Here is a 21,367-nt window from a genome sequence, read left to right on the forward strand (position 1 = left end):
TGGAATTTCTAAACCTATTCCTCCTGGTGTGTCTTGATCTGAATCAGAGATATGAATTAGGGTTTCTAAGATGCCTCCAGAGAAGGGGGTAGGGGCTGATATATCGGCTGGAGCATCAATCCTGAGCCCTCAGATCAAACCAACTTGAATAAACAGCAAAGATTGGATCTTAATGGCGGTGGGGAACCAACTTTCAATGTGGAGGCTGACTGGTGGGACCCATAGGCTGGTCGACCTGCAAGTGGGGCCAGCCGGCCCCATATGGTAGCCCCTTGGGGTCTGCTTCTGTGGAGAGCCTCCAGGAGTCTTCTAGAATCTTTCCACGCTGTTTACGCGACGGAATTCCTTAATTTCCTTTTACGAGTAGGTCCCCCTTGATGGTTTTCTAGATAAACCCTGCAAAATCACAAATTCACTAAAACTCAGGGAATTTGTTAGCTTAAAGCCCTAGACCTATGTTTGGTGATGGAATTAAGTATAAATGTAGGTTATGTTGATGGTTTATAATTGGTGTTAGTGACCATCAACAAGTTTCCCCAAGCTTAACCTTTGCCAGTCCCTGAGCAAAGATAAACTCAGCAATGGATTAGGAGTTGCTACTATGCTTTCACACCTCAAAAGTACACATGCGTTCAATCAAAAATTCTCCTCTAGATTAGAACAAACAATTTTGACTTTCAAACTTACCCATATTACCATCAACCATGGGGCTTCTTAGCCTTCACTTGGGTCTGAGAAATTGAAAGACAGAACAATCAAGTCAAGCACTATGTCTCAAGTTCTTTGTTCCACCATTGTTCTAAAGTTTTTATAAGTTTTCAAAATGAAACTCAGAGATTCCATTATATGACACTCTTAAGTCTCTCAATATATGTGGTATTTGTGGATCCTCACCAAGGCAATAAAGATGTTTTGCCTTTTCTCTTCCTATTACTAAGGCTTATGTGGAGTTCTTAGGTAGAGGGAAAGCTAGAGCATACTTGCAATGCATATATTGTAAAGTCAAACAACGGATCCAAATAGAGTTGAGTCATACAATCAAATCAAGATGTGCATGTGTGTGGATGTATGATGGATATATATGGTGGCTAACCTAATTCTACTTTGCTCCTTGTAAACATATCTCTCTTTTAAAACTTAGAAACATTTGCTAAAGAACAGGGGCTATCTTATTCATCTCTCTTTCTCTTTTCTCAAACGGGCATCTAAGTACCCATTGTTTTCAATATCTCGGACACTTTTGTGTCTATTTTTTCTCAACTTTTTTATGAATAACTTTGCATAGCCCCATGCCTCTTTTCTGCAACAGAACTTTGAGAGAGATATCAACAAGAACTTTGAGCATTTATTTGGTGGATGGAAAACCTAATAAGCATGTTTTTTTGTTCACTCCTAGTGTAGGAGTAGTGCATATGTGGGAGGTGTGTATGTGATGTTGACTTTAAGAGCATGACAAATCTCTCATAAGGGTCAACAAAGCTTGACAAAACTCAATGCAAAACAAGCAGCATATATGTGGAAGTTTTCCTAGCCTAAATAACATGTATGGCTCTGGTGGGAATTCAAGCTTTGTGATACAGGAACTCATCATGTACCATTTTTATGTTTTTCAAAAGAAATCTCTAGAACTTTAGTGTCACTTAGAACAAGATAAATAGTAGCTCAGACCTTCTCATATCATATCTATCAATTACCTAGACTTAGATCAAACATATGCTACCCACGAGTATCAAGTTCAGAGTAAATCCTTATATCAAAACAATCTTATCCAAAACTCGGGAGAATTCAAGGCTAAAAACTAGGTACTTGAAAGGAATTACAACATAGCAACTATTCATCATTTCCATTTTAAGAGATTATCTTAAGAGTCCCTTATTATTTATTTAGCTCTTAAAAGAAATAAAAGCAAACTAGACACACTCTTGTTATTTTGTTCTCATTTCTTAGATCACACATTATAACTATATATGTTTCTACAAACAAAACTTTTTATTTTGTTTTTAGTTATTCATTTTTTTCTAATATATATATAAAGCAAACTAAGAATAATAAAAAGGAAAAGAAATACTTATCTAGATACACGGGGGATGTCTTTTCCCCCAAGCTGGTTGTTGTCGTGGTTGCTCAACGAGGTGGCTGGATATGGAGGTGCTAGAATAGAGCCTCCCAATTTTGATTTTGCCATTGCTGTAAGCTGGGCATCTCATATCCCATGCTTACCTGCCATTGTACATGATTGTCGGGGACCAACACTAGGGTACCCAAAGAGGAGGGGCTAATAACCATCAATGTTGATTCATCCAAGCGGTCAAGACTGCTACTACAACTCTTGCCGACCACCGAGGCCATGGGCTCCGCCTCCTCCGACCACCAAGGGTTGGCTCTAGCTCTTGCCAACCACCGAGGCCACGGGCTCTACCTCATTCGACCCCCGAGGGTTGGTGATGAGGACATCACTCCTTCGGATGTACCCACTGATCCTCCAACCATCATGCAAGGTCCAATGACCCGAGCTCGAATGCGTCAACTCAATTCAGAGGTGAGCTCATTCTTAAGCGATCATTTTCATAGTTTTGAGAATAGACTACTACCTAATGATGTTATCTTGCTTAGAAACATTGGAGAGGGTCATGAGGGACTTACAGGAAGAGGTGGAGGTGTTGATGACCAGCAAGGACGTTCAACAGAAATCGGAGGCCCAGTCCAACATGATTTCGAGTCTGCCTCGGCCTCTAGGACCAGTCTACATTAAACTGGTCACCCAGGACGCATCCGGACTCCATTTTTGATGATCCACATATGGTTAGAAAGCTAATTTGATAAGGAAGCCAATCCATATGGTTTCACATCAAAAGCCATTTAGAATCAATGGGAATCATCAAAACAAGTTAGCATCCAGAATCTGCCAGGGTGCCGCGACACTGTCTTTTGGTCCAATGGACCGTGTATCGTGTTTGGGCCCATTAGGGGCACATCCAGGGGTCTTGCATGACCCTAGTGTCTTCATAAATAGCCGCTAGCCCTTAATTAGGATTTGGGTTTTGCTTAGATTAATCTGTTAAGAACCATTTCGCCGTTCATCGGTTTGTGAGACCACAACTTCGTGAGATTAATCATTCATCTGCAATTTGGTTACTTTCTTTCTTATTCTTGCTTGTGTTCTTCATTGCACAGGTAGAGATTAGCCTTCTTGGTGAGGTCAACTGGATTTGTGTCACGGTTGATAACCAGAGAGTTGTGGTGCTAAGATTGCAGGGTTCGATCTGAAGCCAGATTGGTGTGTCATTCTCCGCCACAACGATGATTACCACTACCTGATGGAAGATCGGGATCCCTGTTCCCATTAAGTGGTAATCAAAGCTATGGTATACCATCAAGTTTACATTTATCCCCTAGTTTTGATTGTTTCACATTCGTCCCATAGTCTAGTGCCATATTTTTTTCCTGTCCTAGAACCTTCCGTGCCATAGCCTTTGCATATTTCAGTTTCAGAGTCTGTCATGTTGAGTTTGTGTCCTAGTCAAGGTCTTGTTGCTGGTTAGGTCGTATTAGAGCCTAGTTTGTGTGTTTTCCCCCATCGTTTCCATCAAATCCTTGCTGTCGTAACCAAATTTGTGCGCATTGTTCCCATTTTGTCCTCTAATTCGGAGTCCGTTCTTAAAACTGGTCTAGTTTTCGCATACGAACTCCGATTTCGATGTTCCATATATCAAAATCGATCAGAAATTTTTTTTGGATCCGTCCATCCCTGCTTTGTTGGGGTTAGAAAATTTTAATTTGGTCAAAAACTGGTCACAAGATCCATTTTTGTGGTCACAAGCTTTTTGTTAATTTTGAGCATGTCTTCTGAAATTTCCACAGGTCACACCTTTCACTTGTTTAAGCTCATATTTTGTGTGGTTACTTCTTTTTTGCTCCTAAGTGAATAAAAAATATCAAAAAAAATAAAAAGAAAAAGTTGAATTTTCCCAAAAAAACAACGATAGCCCAAAAAATAGAAAAAAGAGGGGCAAAAGAGGAACAATATCTAGAGGAGCACATAGAGAAGGCCAAAGTGAGCTGTGTTAGCGTGTGCTGTCTGGTTCCTTATTTGTTTTGCTCTTGCTATCCGCCATACTTGTTTTTCACACCCCTGTCACCTTGCTATCATCCATACTTGTTTGTTACACACCTAGTACTTGAAACATTTTAGACCAGCAACGAGAACAAGTACTTTGGACTATAATTCAACATTACTTTCTGTTACTGACTTATGTGCCAAATATATATATTATTCTTTGTGTGCCTTCTAAGCTCCACAAACTCTTTAGATCACTACAGAAAAAGGGCCTTGCAATCTCGGTACCACTGCCTCATAGGTATCATGAACCAGCCACCGGTTATATCATCCACTGATTGCGTTGGTAAGAACTTTGTAAGAGCTTGGTAAGACGCTTCCACTTGCTATGAAAAGTGACACCACTGCAACCACGTAGTCATTTGGTAGGGATAACTTTCACCATTTGTTCCTGTTTTTGTGTTTACAATGGCAGGAGGTGATCAGAATAGAGATAACAGTCCCAATGATTTCAACAAGTGTGTCAGCCAAGAGCAACTGCAAGCTGCTATAGATAATGCCCAAAAAAGGATGAATGAGGCCATCAGGAAGGCCATCACTGACGCACTCATTGAACTCAACATTGGCAACAACATGGAGAGATTGGACAAACGAATTTCCACGCTAACTGACAAGGTTATTGAGTTGGAAACCTTGGTGGCGGTCAACAACGATGTCTCTGGCAGCAACACCGATGGTCTCTTGCTAGAAGACACGGTGCATGATGCCACTAGAAACATAGATTGAGCAGCCTTCTAACAAGCAAGATTACGACGACATCTTCACCGCAACACAATAGGTATGGGTGGTGTCCACCACCATCAAGGTAATAATCATCGTGTGCTTGATGATCCTTATTCTAAGATTAAGTTCGCAATACCATCTTTTTTGGGTCATTATGATGCTGAGGGATATCTTGATTGGGAGATGATGATAGAACAAAGTTTAGTGCCCACCCTGTGCCTAAGCATCATAGAGTTCGACAAGCTACTAGTGAGTTTAAGGACTTTGCCATTATTTGGTGGAATGGGCTAGCTGCATAGGATGCTTTACCTGGTATGTGGGAAGAACTTGAAATAGCTATGCGTGATCGTGTTGTTCCTCCTTCTTATCATAGAGACTTGTGTAAGAAATTGATGCATTTAGAACAAGGTGAGAAATCTGTACAGGATTACTATGGTGAGCTCTAAAAGGGATTGATGCGTTGTAGTGTTGTGGAGGGGAACGAAGATTCCATTTGTCATTTTTATTCGGGTTTGAGGTGCGAGATTCAAGACATTGTTGATTATAAAGAATTTAACACTATCAACCAGTTGTTTTAGTTTGCTATGCTTGCAGAAAAGGAATTGCAGGTGCGTGAACAGCAGAGCAAGAGAAAGGTCAGCACCACATACACGCCACGCTCAGCACCATCTTTAGGGCTGACCAAGCCAACCACTTTTTGGGCACCTCCACCAGCGAGCAAGCGACCAGCAGCCTCTAGAGTTAACGCTACACCTAAGGCACCTCCTGCACAACCTTCAGATTCAAGTAAAAATTCTTTGCAGGTGCCTAACAAGAGTGCCTCATCTGTTGCATCGATGGGACGCACTTCGAGCATTCAGTGCCACCATTGCCATGGCATTGGCCATGTGCAAAAGGACTACCCAAGTCAGTAGGCATACATTGCTACAGAAGATGGATACATCAGCACCTCTAACATTAAGGATGAAGAAGACCAAGATATAGATGAGAAGGATGGCAAAGTCCTTGGTGACAAGGCCATAGCGGCCTATAGGAGCATCATTGTACAGTGGGTGCTTAGCTCACAAGTCCAGCAACCTAAGAAGTTACAACACCATAACTTGTTCTAGATTTTCTTCATCATCAGCAACCGTCGAGCACGTGTCATTATTGATGGATGTAGCTGCAATAATTTGGTGAGTTCTGATTTGGTCAAGAAGCTTGGCTTGACCACACACCTGCACCCACGTCCATACCATATTCAGTGGCTAAATGATTCTGGAAAAGCAAAGGTAACACAAACTTGCAGAATTTCATTTTCCATTGGTTCTTATACTGATTCTGTTGATTGTGATGTCGTACCTATGCAAGCCTATTCACTCTTATTGGGTCATCCTTGGGAACATGATAATGATGCTACACACCATGGTAGAAGTAATAAATACACCTTTGTGCATAAAGGAAAGAAAATTACTTTGGTACCTTTGACCCCTGCTCAAATTGTACAAGCTGATAGAGAATGCGCTGCTAGTTTGAATGATGTTCAATCTGAAAATCAGCAAGTTGCTAATTCTATTCTCTCACCTAAAAAGGATAAGTCTACATCTATTTCTAAGGCCGAGGGGATTAAATTGAAGGGTGGTGTTTTGCTTGCAACAAAATGTGACTTTGCTAAAATTTCTTATGATGATATTTGCTATGCTTTGGTATGCAAACAAGCTATGTTTTCACTTGATGATATTATTAGCTCGGTGCCTCCTACTATCACTAACCTTTTGTAGGAGTATGAGGACATTTTTCTAGCTAAGATATCCCCAGGGTTGCCACCTATGAGAGGGATAGAGCATCAAATCGAATTGATTCCGGGAGCAACCTTGCCCAACCGTGCTGCCTATCGAACCAATCACAAGGAGACTAAGGAAATTCAGCGACAAGTCCAAGACCTTTTGGAGTGTGGGTATGTACATGAAAGCCTTAGTCCTTGTGCCGTTCCTGTACTTTTGGTTCCTAAGAAAGATGGAACTTGGCATATGTGTGTTGATTGTAGAGCCATCAATAATATTACTATTTGGTATCATCATCCTATTCCCAGGCTAGACGACATGCTTGATGAGTTGTGTGGTTCTATAATTTTCACCAAGATTGACTTGCGAAGTGGCTACCATCAAATTAGAATGAAACTTGGAGATGAATGGAAAACTATGTTTAAAACCAAATTTAGGTTGTATGAGTGGTTAGTAATGCCTTTTGGTTTGACAAATGCACCTAGCACTTTCATGCGCTTAATGAATGAGGTTTTAAGAGCTTTTATTGGTCATTTTGTGGTAGTTTACTTTGATGATATATTGATTTACAGCAAGTCTTTTGTTGAACATATGGATCACTTACATGCTGTTTTTAATGCTTTACGTGATGCACGATTATTTGGTAACCTTGAGAAGTGCATCTTTTGCACGGATCGAGTTTCTTTTCATGGCTATGTTGTAACTCCATAGGGAATTGAGGTGGACAAGATGAAAATTGAAGCCATAAAGAGCTAGCCGGTTCCCCAAACCATCACGCAGGTGAGGAGTTTTCTTGGTCTTGTAGGATTCTACCGTCGCTTCATCAAAGATTTCAGCACCATTGATGCCCCATTGCATGAGTTGATGAAGAAAGGGGTGGTGTTTCTTTGGGGAAAGGCACATGAGGAGTCCTTTGTCACTTTAAAGGACAAGCTCACACATGCACCATTGCTGCAACCTCCAAACTTTGGTAAGACTTTTGAGCTAGAATGTGATGCTAGTGGAGTTGGCATTGGGGGTGTTTTGATGCGAGATGGTAAACCCATTGCTTACTTTAGTGAAAAATTGCATGGCCCTATTCTGAATTATTCCACGTATGATAAGGAATTGTATGCACTTGTCTGTTCTTTAGAGACGTGGTGTCATTATTTGTGGCCTAAAGAATTTGTTATTCATTCTAATCATGAATCACTTAAGTATCTTCGTTGTCAACATAATCTGAATTGTAGGCATGCTAAATGGTTTGAATTTATTGAATCTTTTCCTTATATTATCAAACACAAGAAAGGGAAGGATAATGTGATTGTTGATGCTTTGTCTAGACGATATACATTGCTGTCCCAACTTGATTGTCGGATTTTTGGGCATGAATTAGTAAAAGAACAATATGCGCTTGATCCTGATTTTAAGGACGTGTTGCTAAATTGTAGAGAGGGGCATATGTGGAATAAGTTTATGATCAATGATGGGTTTTTGTTTAGAGCAACCACCTATGCATTCCAGTTGGCTCCGTTCATCTTTTGTTGCTACAGGAGGCACATGGAGGCGGATTGATGGGACATTTTGGAGCCAAGAAGACAGAGGAGGTGTTGTCCACACATTTCTTTTGGCCTAGGATGAGGCGAGATGTAGAACAGTACGTGGCTCGGTGCACCACATGTCAAAAAGCTAAGTCACGGTTGAACCCACATGGTTTGTATATACCTCTTCCTGTTCCTTCTACTCCTTGGGATGATATATCTATAGATTTTGTGTTGGGGTTGCCAAGGACTAAGAGGGGGAGGGATAGTATTTTGTGGTGGTTGATCATTTTTCTAAGATGGCACATTTTATTCCTTGTCATAAGAGCGATGATGTTGTTCATATTGCTTAGCTTTTGTTTTAAGAAATCATTCGCTTGCATGGTATGCCTTCTACTATTGTTTCAGATCACGATGCAAAATTCTTGAGTCATTTTTTGCACACTTTGTGGAATAAATTGGGACCAATCTGCTATTTTCTATAACATGTCATCCCCAAACTGATGGGCAAACTGAGGTAGCGAAACGAACATTGTCCACCATGTTGAGAGCAATTTTGAAGCACAATTTGAAGATGTGGGAAGAATGTTTGCCGCATGTGGAGTTTGCATATAACAGGGTGGAACATTCCACCACCAAGGTAAGTCCTTTTTAGGTAGTGTATGGTTTTAACCCTCGCGCTCCTATTGATCTTTTGTCTTTACCTACCACTGAAAGAACACATAGTGATGCTAGATAACGTGCTGATTTCATTCATAAGTTGCACGAAACAACTAAAGTAAATATTGAAAGAATGAATGAAATGTATAGAATTGCTGGTAGTAAAGGTAGAAAAGAAATTAAACTTGAACCGGTTGATTTTGTTTGGTTACATTTGAGAAAAGATAGATTTCTTGAGCTGCGTAAGTCTAAATTAATGCCAAGAGCAGCTGGTCCTTATAAGATAATTGAGAAAATAAATGATAACGCCTACAAACTTGAGTTGCCACCCGAGTTCAGGGTTAGTCCCACCTTTAACATTGTAGATTTGAATCCTTATTTGGGAGAAGAAGATGAGCTTGAATCGAGGACGACTCAGTTTCAAGAGGGGGAGGATGATGAGGACATCACTCCTTCAGATGTACGTGTTGATCCTCCAACCGTCATGTAAGGTCCAATGACCCGGGCTCGAATGCGTCAATTCAATTTAGAGGTGAGCTCGTTCTTAAGCGATCATTTTCATACTTTTGAGAATAGACTACTACCTAATGATATTATCTTTCTTAGGAACATTGAAGAGGGTCATGAGGGACTTAGAGGAAGAGGTGGAGGCATTGATGACCAGCAAGGACGTTCAACAGAAACTGGAGGGCCGGTCCAACATGATTTCGAGTCTGCCTCGGCCTCCAGGACCAGTCTGCCTTAAACTAGTCACCCGGGACACATACGGACTCCATTTTCGATGATCCACATATGGTTGGAAAGCTAATTTGATAAGGAAGCCAATAAAAGTGGTCTCACATCAAAAGCCTTTCAGAATCAACAGTAATCGTCAAAACAAGTCAGCATCCAGAATCTACCAGGGTGCTGCGACACCATCTTTTGGTCCGTTGGACCATGTATCGTGTTTGGGCCCATTAGGGGGTGCATCTAGGGGTCTTGCATGACCCTAGAGTCTTCATAAACAGCCGCCACCCCTCCATTAGGGTTTAGGGTTTTTCTTAGATTAATCTGTCAAGAACAGTTTTGCCGTTCATCGGTTTGTGAGACCCCAACTTCGTGAGATTAATCATTCATGTGCAATTTGGTTGCTTTCTTTCTTGTTCTTGCTTGTGTTCTTCATTGCATAGGAAGGGATTAGCCTTCTTGGTGAGGTCAACCAGATTTGTGTCTTGGTTGATAACCAGAGGAGTTGTGGTGCTAAGATTGCAGGGTTCGATCTTTCGATCTGAAGCCAAATTGGTGTGTCATTCTCCGCCACAACGATAGTTACCACTACCTAACGGAAGATCGGGATCCTCGTTCCCATTAGTTGGCTCCAGCTCTTGCCTGCCACCAAGGCCTAGGGCTCCGCCTCATCCGACCCCTGATGGTGGCTCCACCTCGGCCGACCCCTAACGATTGGCTCTACCTCACCCGATGTCTGAGGGCTAGTTCTGCCTCACCCGACGTCTGAGGGCTGGCTCTACCTCACCCGACGTCTAAGGGCTAGTTCCACCTCACTTGACGTCTGAGGGTTGGCTCCACCTTGCCCGATCCCCCAGGCATAGATCCTAACAGAAGCTCACACCACCACCAACCACTACAGTCCAGAAAGTACAACCCAAGGTCAAACTTCTAGCATCATGCAGGGAGCAGTCATGTCTCAACATGACCTATCCCTGCGACATGTCATTCCAAGGAACTCACATCATCCATAGTGATGGACGTGTGGTCACTATGCTGCCTACTCCATGTACGGCTGCTGATCCGCATGCTAGTTCGTTGCTTCGCCCGTCGGGGCAGAGTGGCATGTCATGACCCATTGACAATGCTAGGGTATGGCATCCTAGATGGATAGGCAACTAGTGTGGAGCTGTCCCTATCACCACCTACCGTGTCAGCGGGGCCCGCATAAAGGAAAAGAATGGCCCGGTGACCCTAAAGGACTTCCCCTCCCTCTCGTTCTCCTCTTTTCCCCTATGGTAACCCGTGCTTTCCCTTGGCCTATAAAAGGGAAAGCAGGGCATCCCATTGAGGGGCATCAGACATTACAGCGCATCACACCAAAACCACTAGCATCGAACCTCGAACACATAGCTGAGTAGTGACCGAGCTCTCAGCAACCATTTTGTTCTTTCCACCATAGACTTGGGACATGTCCCTCTCTCACCCATTTGTAACCCCTACTACAAACTTTTTAGTGCTAGTAACATGAGCAACAGCAACGAATTGGACATAGGGACATTTCGCCTGAACTAGTATAAACCTCATGTTGACAAAATCTGGTTGGCAGTCTACCGAGGGGTATACCCATGGTAGTAGATGAATTAGTGGAGGTGCGTGTGATATAAACCAGATGGTAATAGAGACACAAGACACAAGATTTATACAGATTCAGGCCATCAGCATGACGTAAAACCCTACGTCCTGTGCTCTGTTATTTTATATTGATTGTGTATCAGATTCGATATATCGTTTAGGGGAGCCCTGCCCCTCCTTATATACTCTAGTGGGGTAGGGTTATAAGGAAAATATCCTATTTGGTATTACAATATATTCTTGTAGTCTTGTGGTGCACGCCGACCAGTGCCGCGTGCCGCACACCTTGATCTTATGGGCTAGGCCACCTTTGGTGGTACGGCCCATGTCTTATCTTATGGGTACTAGGGGCCATACCCCTATAGCTAGTCCCTGAGCGCCATGTATACTTTGAGCAATGCTGTCTTGAACAAGTCCGAGCAGTTTGATGTGAAGCGGACCAGTTTAACTGGTGATCCGAGCAGTGGAAATCGAAGCCAACCAATTTAACTGGTGACCTAGGTGGTGAAAATCAAAGCCAACCAGTTTAACTGGTGACCTAAGTGGCGAAAGTCAATGTCGACCAGTTTAACTAGTTAGGAGACCTCAAACTTAGCCAAGTAAGGCTTGCTAGAAGGATGTAAGGGGCTCAAGATAAAATTTGAAAATTCTTCCACTTAGGAGAAGTGTAGCCACTTAGACTTTGTCAATAAGGAGGGTAAATCAAGAAATAAGCACTACATTCACCGTCAGGTGAAGTATAGCCAATTAGTCCCCAAGCCTGCTGGAAGATGAAGAATGAATCTTGTAGCAAGGTCAAAGAAAAGAAGTCTAAAAGCTTGACGACGTCATCTGACATGCATGTATCAAGACTCCAGACTTGCTTCCCAAGATCAGCACCCTAATCCGAACAGCATGGAGCAGCTTGACAGAACACCGATGAGAAGTAGCAAAATCTGACCACCAAGGGAGTCCCTAGCTTAGCTGGTGACTCTTGCACGAAGAATCCAAACGCCAAGGAGTCCCTAGCTTAGCTAGTGATGCTTGCACGAAGAATCCAAACACCAAGGAGTCCCCAGCGTAGCTGGTGAGCCCCTAGCATAGCTGATGATGAAGCTCATGTGATGAGCAGTCCAACCAACTAGTCGGCGGCAAAGTGAACACCGAGCAAGAGTGAGTGCCGAGCAGTTCGACCAGTTGGTTGGCGGTGAAGTCCGTCTAATAGGTGGTCTGACCACCCAGACGATGATCATCTTGTCCAGTCCCTGAGCATAAGCTCGTTGACCGAGCTATGCCCCTAAGAAACAAATGTGTAGAATGGGTAGTACATAATGTAAAAATAAAATATATGAACTCCAGAGAAGAATCAACAATGGTGATGAAATAGCGTATGCAGCTCGGCGATCAGTTGGTGTGAACACTTAGTGTTATTCTGAAGATGTATTTATATTTAATATAAATCATCTGACTAGTTAGTGTGTAGCTGAGTCTCTAGCCCTAGCTAGCCTGTTATAAATAACGTGGAGCACGGAGCCCATGTGCGTGTAGGAAGAGCAGGGCATTGCTAAGGAGGCGCTGCCGACCACCCCTAACGCAGAGGGCAGGCGCTCGTGCACATGTAGGGAGAAGTCGGAGACAGGTCATCTCTAGGAACATCTGAGCATCAACATGACTATTCAGAGATTTGCTTTAGGATTAGCTGTATGTCATCTTTAAGATGGTATACATGAAAGAAAATTGTTTGGTGAACAAACATGGAGAAAATAGCTCAGACAAACATCATGGAGATATATGAAGGTTGGGGAATATTTAGAAAAATATTAAAGTGTGACTTAGCTTTAGATAGAACATCTGTTCAGTGGCGTATGGTGTTATCTAGTCAGCATTAACGAAATTGCCTGGCCCTCGAGCTTTCTGAACTATCATCATGGTGGTGGTCACGGTTGTCATGGCGGCGTTCTTCGCGGCGATCATCATTGCGACGCGGTAGGTGGTCGGAGTAAGTAGTTTGGGCAACCTCGTCCTTATATTAGTGATCGGGGACTCGGGCGGCTTACTTAGCGGCTCTCTTGGCGGCTCGGACTGAAGTCCGATCACACATTTAAAGTGGGTCAGGAGGATGTAGGTCGTCATAATCATTTTTGGCTAGCTTGCTTGCATCATCTCCACATCATGGTGATGTAGACTCAGCAAAATTTGCTTGCTTTCATGTCCGACTGATGTACGTGGATGCCTCCTTCCTTATTTGCTCGTTGGTTGAGGATTCAGACATGGCCTTGCTTGCCGACTCAGAGTCGTGATCTTACGCCACTGGCAATAGCTTCAATCATGCTAGGATGTTGTTGCAAAGGTTGTCGGTGAAGGGCGCAGCTGATTGTCTCCTGCATTGTAGTCACATAGAGATGTAGAGATATATCCAAAAACATATATTTTATATAAAAAATATTTAATTGGAATCAAAAGCATGACTTAGCCTGTTTAGATCAATGAGGTTGGAGTCACATCCCGAAGCCTAGATCAGCAAATAAGAAAGCCCTCCCGAACATGCATGCATAATGTAAAGGAACATGAGGTAGGCTACGCTAGCACAAAACAAATTTACTACCGCATAAAATAGGAACACTGCTGTTATAGATCATGGGATTGCCACTAAATGCATAGATACGGAAGTTGATGAAGCGCGTCGGGGCAGTGTAGTTGATCGCCGCGTCGAAGTAGAGTAGTCGATCACCTCCACATCAAACATGCAGCGGCGTCCTCCTCATGCAGCGACTCATCCAAGTGTTGTAGATGCAACACCTCCAAGGTATCCACATGTGTGGGGAGGAAGCGTCGCAAGCCGGACTGCTAGATCCATGGATGCAACTCGGTGAGGGCGTGAGAGATGAAGCGACTGCTCCACCAAAAAAATCCCCTAAACCCTAAGCCGCCCCCACCCCTCAATATATAGAGGTCCCTGGTAGGCCTCTAGGTTCGAGGCCCATTAGTACTCCTCCATTAGTACTCCTAAATCTGGTCCAATTCGGATCAGATCCTCATTGGGCTTCTAGCCCCTTAAGTGTGCGACCCTATAGGTTCGCATATGTATAGACATGACGCAAATACTTCTACTTGGCCAATAGTTGGTAGGGCCTCTAGCAAGACATGCCAACTCCTATACGCACACGAAGATCATATCAGATGAACCATCACAACATCATGTACATGCTATTCCCTTTGCCTCACAATATTTGGTCTAGCTCCAAGCCGACCTCTCTTTCTTGATCCTATGATTCGAAATCCCTTTCTAGGTTAACTCTTAACCTCACGTAGCATGGCCATGCATTTCTAGATTCGATCACTCGAGGGGCCCAGAGATATCTCTCTCAAATAGAGAGGGGCAAATTCCATCTTGACTGATCATACCTCACAGCATGCTTCCTGACAAACCCGAAAGCTATCTTTATAACTACCCAATCACATAGTAGCGTTTGAGAGCCCCTAAGTAAGTCAATTCACATCTTGAGTGCATGCAACAATCTCATGTCTAAGGACAAAGCGTACACGTTGTGTAAAGAGAACTATGTAACTACATCTCGTGTTGGGTTTGTCCTAGCACATGTCTCTACACGTGCCCACATTATTAGTTTGACATCTCCATGTCCATGACTTGTGAAACATAGTCATCAGCTAATACATGTACTAGTCTAATATTCATGTGTGTCCTCACATGAACTCCGACTAGGGACAACTTTAGAATAACCATACAAGTAAAGAGTTTCACATACAATTCACATAATTGCAAATCAATTCAAGTAGCCTTTAATGGATATTCAAGGAACACAATATGAAATATGGATACAATAGAATATCATCATCTCTATGATTGCCTCTAGGGCATATCTCCAACAGGGCATATCTCCAACAGTCTCCCACTTGCACTAGAGGCAATCTAGAAGATATCTAATACCCATAGCTCTTACATGCGCATCATGCTTAGACTGTGGGAGAGGCTTTGTCAAAGGATCAGAAATATTCAATTCTGTATGTATTTTGCATATCTTGATCTCACCCTGGTTAACAAAGTCTCGAATGAGATGAAATCGCCGCATTACGTGTTTGTTCTTCTGGTGATTCCTTGGCTCCTTTGCTTGCGCAATAGCTCCATTATTATCACAGTAGAGATTCAATGGGCTGGACGCATTCGGGAACACACCAAGCTCAATAAGGAAATTCCTTATCCAAACACCCTCCTTTGCAGCTTTTGAAGCCACGATGTACTCGGCTTCTGTCATAGAATCAGCCATCATCTCCTGTTTGGAACTCTTCCAGCTAGCAGCACCACCGTTTATTGTAAACACAAATCCAGATTGTGATTTTGAATCATCTTTGTCTGATTGGAAACTAGCATTAGTGTAACCTGTTACATGTCACAGAACCAACCAATTTATAAGAATACAAGTACAATGGCAATCCACAAGCGGTCGCACTGTCATACTTAAATCCATATAAACCCGGTAGTCCGTCGAGTACCACGACGGGTCTCGATAAACGATTTACAACAACCAAGATCGTACAGGATTCAACATACATGCCACATATTACATAAAGTTCACAGATACTTTTCGTCATCAGAGTACGAATAAAAAGTTATTACAAACTGAGTTTGGTAAACAAAGCGGAAGCAAATAAGTTCGAAGATAAAGTTTCCAACATAGTTTGATACAGTGCCAAGCCAGATCACGGTCCACAAAAGCAAAGATGGGAATTACTAAAGAAGCCTGCCCAAGGCTTACTCCTCATCCACAGCAGGATAGAAGCAACTCTTGCAGTAACCATGATACATAGTGCCATCTGCAACAATGGGAAAATAAACCCTAAGTACGAGAAGGTACTCAGCTAGACTTACCCGTCATGAACCAGAAATAAAATGACTCCAAGGATTATGCAAGGCTGTATAAGTGGACGTAATTTGACAACATTTTGCGAAAAAGGCAATTAACCGTTGTACAATTGTGATTCTTTTATCAAGTTAATTATAACTATCCATTTCTAGATTAGCAACTATCCTATGCCAAACATGTGGTATATTATTTAGAATCATACAATAGTAACCATAGCAGGTATTGTAATTCCATATTCATTTGAACCATCATGTTTCATAATATAGTTGCTACGATGTTGGGACTAGCCAAGTTTCTCACTATCTGGGAGAGACGGCGATTCGAATCGATTTCAACCAGCTGGGAATTTATTCCTAACACAAACCCAGATCTATCAGCCACGATAGTCTTAGGTCACCTTTGGTACAACTCAGGTACACATTTTGCGGGTCCATACCGCGCCGCACAATCTGGAACACCAGATGCCAGGATGCTCAGGCCAAGCCTGCCCTTGGGCTTAGTCTGATCGTTCCCCGGAAGGAGCGCACAATAGAACGGTTCCCGGCCTGAGTTGAATTACTCGGCTTCATGGTCGGAACGAGTTATCCGGCCAGCTAAGTGAGAGGCATGCGTTCAATCTTGTTAGAAGCGCCAACAATGGTACGGTCCTTAATCGACACAGACGGGGATAAATCCACACCCAAGACCTCCATGTCTTGTTGCTTCTCTATCGACTTCCCGTCCGGTCTCAATTTTATTTTTACCACATGGTTCTGTTCCACGATAGCAGATATAGCCAACCATGCTCCGGTATCCACCTATATCTCGCAGGTGATAGGACATCACCCGACTTCTATCGGTCTAAGCATGGCTAAGCATATATTCGATCCTGGACCTATACCGGTTAAAGGGTTAATATCTGGACAAGGAATGTACATGCATCAAGTGGTTTCATTCAACTCTTATACCTAATGCATCAATCATAAATACGTAAGTAAACATTTGTAAATTACTGGGAGACTTATAATGCTCCGGGGCTTGCCTCGCAGAAAGGAAGTAGGGCGGTGGTCAGGGCACTTCGGAAGCTCTTCAGGGTTCTGCTCCACGCCTTCGGGAGCGGGGGCTTGCGGATTCTCCTACGGGTTCCCTTCCTCTGCTTCTTCGAATTCCAGCAACGTGATCTCTTCCTCCGATCCTAGATGCATGAGTATGGTATGAGTATTACGAATGCATAATGTTAACAAGTGCATCGCGTTGTTTGAGTAGGTGCATATCTCTTCTCGATTACTACTTAACTATTTCTACAATGCATCGACTACACCACAACCAGCAGCTACTTGTTTCACTCATAACTGGAGTTCTACAAATCCAAAAACAATGATCCTAGACTTTCTGGAAAGCTTATCAAATTCTCTACAACTTTGTTATTAACCATTTTTACAGTCTATATTAGTTTCAACATGTAACTCATCACATTCTAGAATCAGTCCGGAAAGGATTTAACATGCAATATAAAGTAAGAATACTTCTACTTTATGTAATCATTCCAAATTTGACAAACTAGAACCTACCAACAGTGTAAGCATACCAATTATAGTTAAGATGATATAATGGTGAAGACCAAACTATTTATTAAATTGCCTTTATTATTTTATTTAGATATCTAGGTTAAATAATAAATATATATCAGATGTGCTTAATAAATTCTCAAAAATTTACAGAGCCTTACTAATGCTATCAAAGGACTACTATAAAAATTTCATGTTATTTTACTAAGTAGAACATTCTATACAAAAATGATAAGGAAGCAAGGCTTGAAATAGCATAAATGGAAAATCCTATTGAAAAGTGTCAAGCAACAGATTTCTTATTTTTCCTAACATCCATATGGTACTAGTATCACCTCCAACAAATTTCATGAATTTTGGACTCATAATTAATTTATAAAAATTCATGCAAGGATTAACTATTTATAAAAGAAAAATCTATAACTATAGATCTACACATGGACTGGTCCTCAAATTTTTACCCAAGCTCATGTATGACAAGAATAGCCTACCACAAAAATTTCATAATTTTTGGAGCACAGGAACTTTAGATATAAAATAAACAAATTTGAATGCATTCAAAAGCACATTTGAAATCCCTATTTAAATCTCCAGAAATTTCTACTGTTGAAGCTAAGAACATATTTTTCTTAAATACTACATTTCCTAAGGAACACAACCATATTTATTTCACAATTTTAGGAGCTACCAAACTAAAGATACAAAAATAACAAAACAAATCAAAAACTAGAATATTTGAACTAGCCTACAACCCTGCTGTCGCTGACCGGTGGGACCCGCTGGTCAGGGGACCCCACGCGTCAGTGACATGGAGCAGAGCAGCGGCGCTGCATGCTGCTGGCGCGGTCAGAGCTCGCCGACGGCGAGGTTGCCGGCGGTGAGGTCTTCACGACACCAACCACTGAGTAGCGCGCATCAAACGACCTAGGTGGTGGCAGGTGAGGGTGGGTGGAGCATGCTCGTCGTCGGTGATGGCGGCACGGCGGCGCTGCTCGACGCTGTGTCGGCCATCTCCGGCCACGGGAAAGCTAGGCGAGGCGCGCAATGGTACCACGGTGACCTAGCGACTCTATTTCAACAACAAAAGCTTCACATAAAGCTCCGACGACTCTTGACCACGGCGCGGTGGTGCGGGGTTAGAATGCGGCGGCGCGGGTCGTCGCGTTCCACGCCGGCGGGATCACTAACGACGGTAACGTCTTGGCACCGGCTAATACACGTCCTGACCCAACGCTAACGCTCAAAATCGAGGGAAAAGCGCCGATGAGCCGAGCTATGGCCAGCTTGCCGTGGAGGCGGCCATGGCGACCGTGAACTCCGGTGAGAAAGGAAACGGTGAATTCGCCCTCACCGAAGTGTGATAGCCGCTGAAATCAAGACGAGGGGTGGAGGGAGGTGTGGCACAGCTATGGGTGAGATGGAGGTGGTGGTGGTGCGACGTAGCGCACACGAGGTGACGGCGGAGGCGGTGCTGTGCTCGGCGGCGTGGCCTGGTTCTGCGGCGAGAGCAAGGGAAGGCGCTGGAGAGGGAGAGAGCTGGCGCGGGCGAGTGGAAATGGAGCGGGCGCACGCTGGCGTGAAGAAGGCGCGCCCAAGCACGTCGTGGCCTGCGCGGACAGAGCGTTGGCGACGCGCGGCCGTCGTGAACTCCACGCGGCGGCTCTGCTCTGACGCCGATCGGCCACTGTGCCGGTCGATTCAGTTGGTTCAGACGCGAACGGGACGCCTGACAGCGTGTTTTCTTGTTGATTTATCTGCAAATCCATGGCTCCTTCGTGCAAACCTCCTGAAAAAATTTCGTAGACTTAAGTACCATCTACAAATGTTGTTCAATGATCTCGTGCTAATTCGCAACTGAAACTGAGAAAAATCATCTCCAAAGTGAGCCCATCAGTCGGTCAGTGACCCACGACTTAGCCAATTTCGTTAAGTGTTGAAATCAGGATTTTGATGATTCTTGTGATCCAATTTCAAACATGTTAGGAGCTGAATCATGCGATGACCCAAAAATAAAAGTTGTTCCTAATGTCAAACACTACAACTTTGCTTTAGTGAACTCCTCCATGCAAGGTCTCTAACACCTAGTTCAACTTTAGTCAAATATGTCACTTTGAAAACATGATACATACTCAAACCCTGACTAAATGACCAATTTAGCCCTAGCCCTAAATACCAAAGTTGTTCATGATGATACTCTAAGCATGTTACAACAATTTGCAAGGTCATTTAAGCATTTCATGTAGTAGTCACTCATATAGCTATTCAGGTCAACACATGAAATATCACTTAAGTGCTTGGTCATGAAATGTGGCCTTCATGAACAAGGTTCCTTTTGTTAACCTAAGTATAGCTAAGGTGTTTTAGTGACCAACCTTACCCACTTGCATCCATTTGCACATGATCATATGCATACGTTCCAAGAGACACGAGATAACAAGCAATGTTTTAGGTGTTTCGATCAAATGTTTCAATTGTAAATGATGATTTATGAATGCTTGATGCTCATGCTCATGTTATGCAAGTCAAGTTATGCAAGGCTAACACCCAAGGTGTTACAGCCCCTCCCCCTTATAAAAATCTCGTCCCGAGATTTGCAAGGCCTACCATTCTTGGAAAAAGGCGGGATAAACTTCTTGCAGATAATCTTCTCTTTCCCACGTAGCATCTTGTTCACTATGATTGTTCCACACCACCTTATAAAACTTAATGATCTTACTCCTTGTTACTCTCTCCATCACTTCTAATACTCGAATTGGCTTTTCTTCATAAGTCAAATCCGATTGAAGTTGCACGTTGGTGGGTGCAATAGCTTCTTCCGGTACTCGAAGACATTTCTTTAGCTGAGAAACATGGAACACATCAAAGATTGCACTCATCTCTGGTGGTAGTTGTAGCTTATACGCAACATTTCCTTTTCGTTCCAAAATTTTGTATGGCCCTACATATCTTGGTGAAAGCTTCTTTTTCATCCCAAATCTCTTCACACCTTTCATGGGTGATACTCTTAAGTACACATAGTCACCTACTTCAAAAGTTAGTGGTCTTCTTCTTCTATCGGCATAACTCTTCTGTCTTGATTGAGCTGCCTTCATGTGTTGTTGGATGATACGTACTTGTTCTTCGGCTTCATTGACAAAATCAATACCAAAATATCTCCTTTCACCGGGCTCAATCCAATTCAATGGAGTTCTACACTTTCTGCCATACAAGGCTTCAAATGGAGCCATTTTGATACTCGCTTGATAACTGTTGTTATAGGAGAATTCAGCTAAAGGTAACCATTTCTCCCATGACCCTTTTGAAGATATAACACAAGCTCTAAGTAAATCTTCTAGGATTTGGTTTACTCTCTCTGTCTATCCTGAAGTTTGCAGATGATAAGCTGAACTCCTGATTAGCTTGGTTCCCAAAGCTTGGTATAAGTGTTCCCAGAAATGAGCTATGAACTGCGGTCCTCTATCCGAGATTATGGTCCAGGGTACTCCATGCAACTTCACGATCTGGGATACGTATATCTCAGCATATTTCCCAACTATATACCTCGTGTTCATGGGTATGAAGTGTGCTGACTTGGTAAGACGATCGACAATGACCCAGATGGAGTCATGACCTTGTGGCGTTGTTGGAAGGCCTGTAATAAAGTCCATACTGATCTCTTCCCATTTCCATCCTAGAATAGGCAGTGGCTGAAGTAATTCAGCAGTTTTCATGTGGACGGCTTTCACTCTACTACAGTTATCACACCTAGCAACATAGGCTACGATCTCTTTCTTCATCTTAGTCCACCAAAAACGGGTTCTTAGATCTTGATACATTTTACTACTACCCGGGTGGA

The sequence above is a fragment of the Miscanthus floridulus genome, chromosome 19 (genome assembly GCF_019320115.1).
Source record: "Miscanthus floridulus cultivar M001 chromosome 19, ASM1932011v1, whole genome shotgun sequence".
Classification (NCBI taxonomy): Eukaryota; Viridiplantae; Streptophyta; class Magnoliopsida; order Poales; family Poaceae; genus Miscanthus; species Miscanthus floridulus.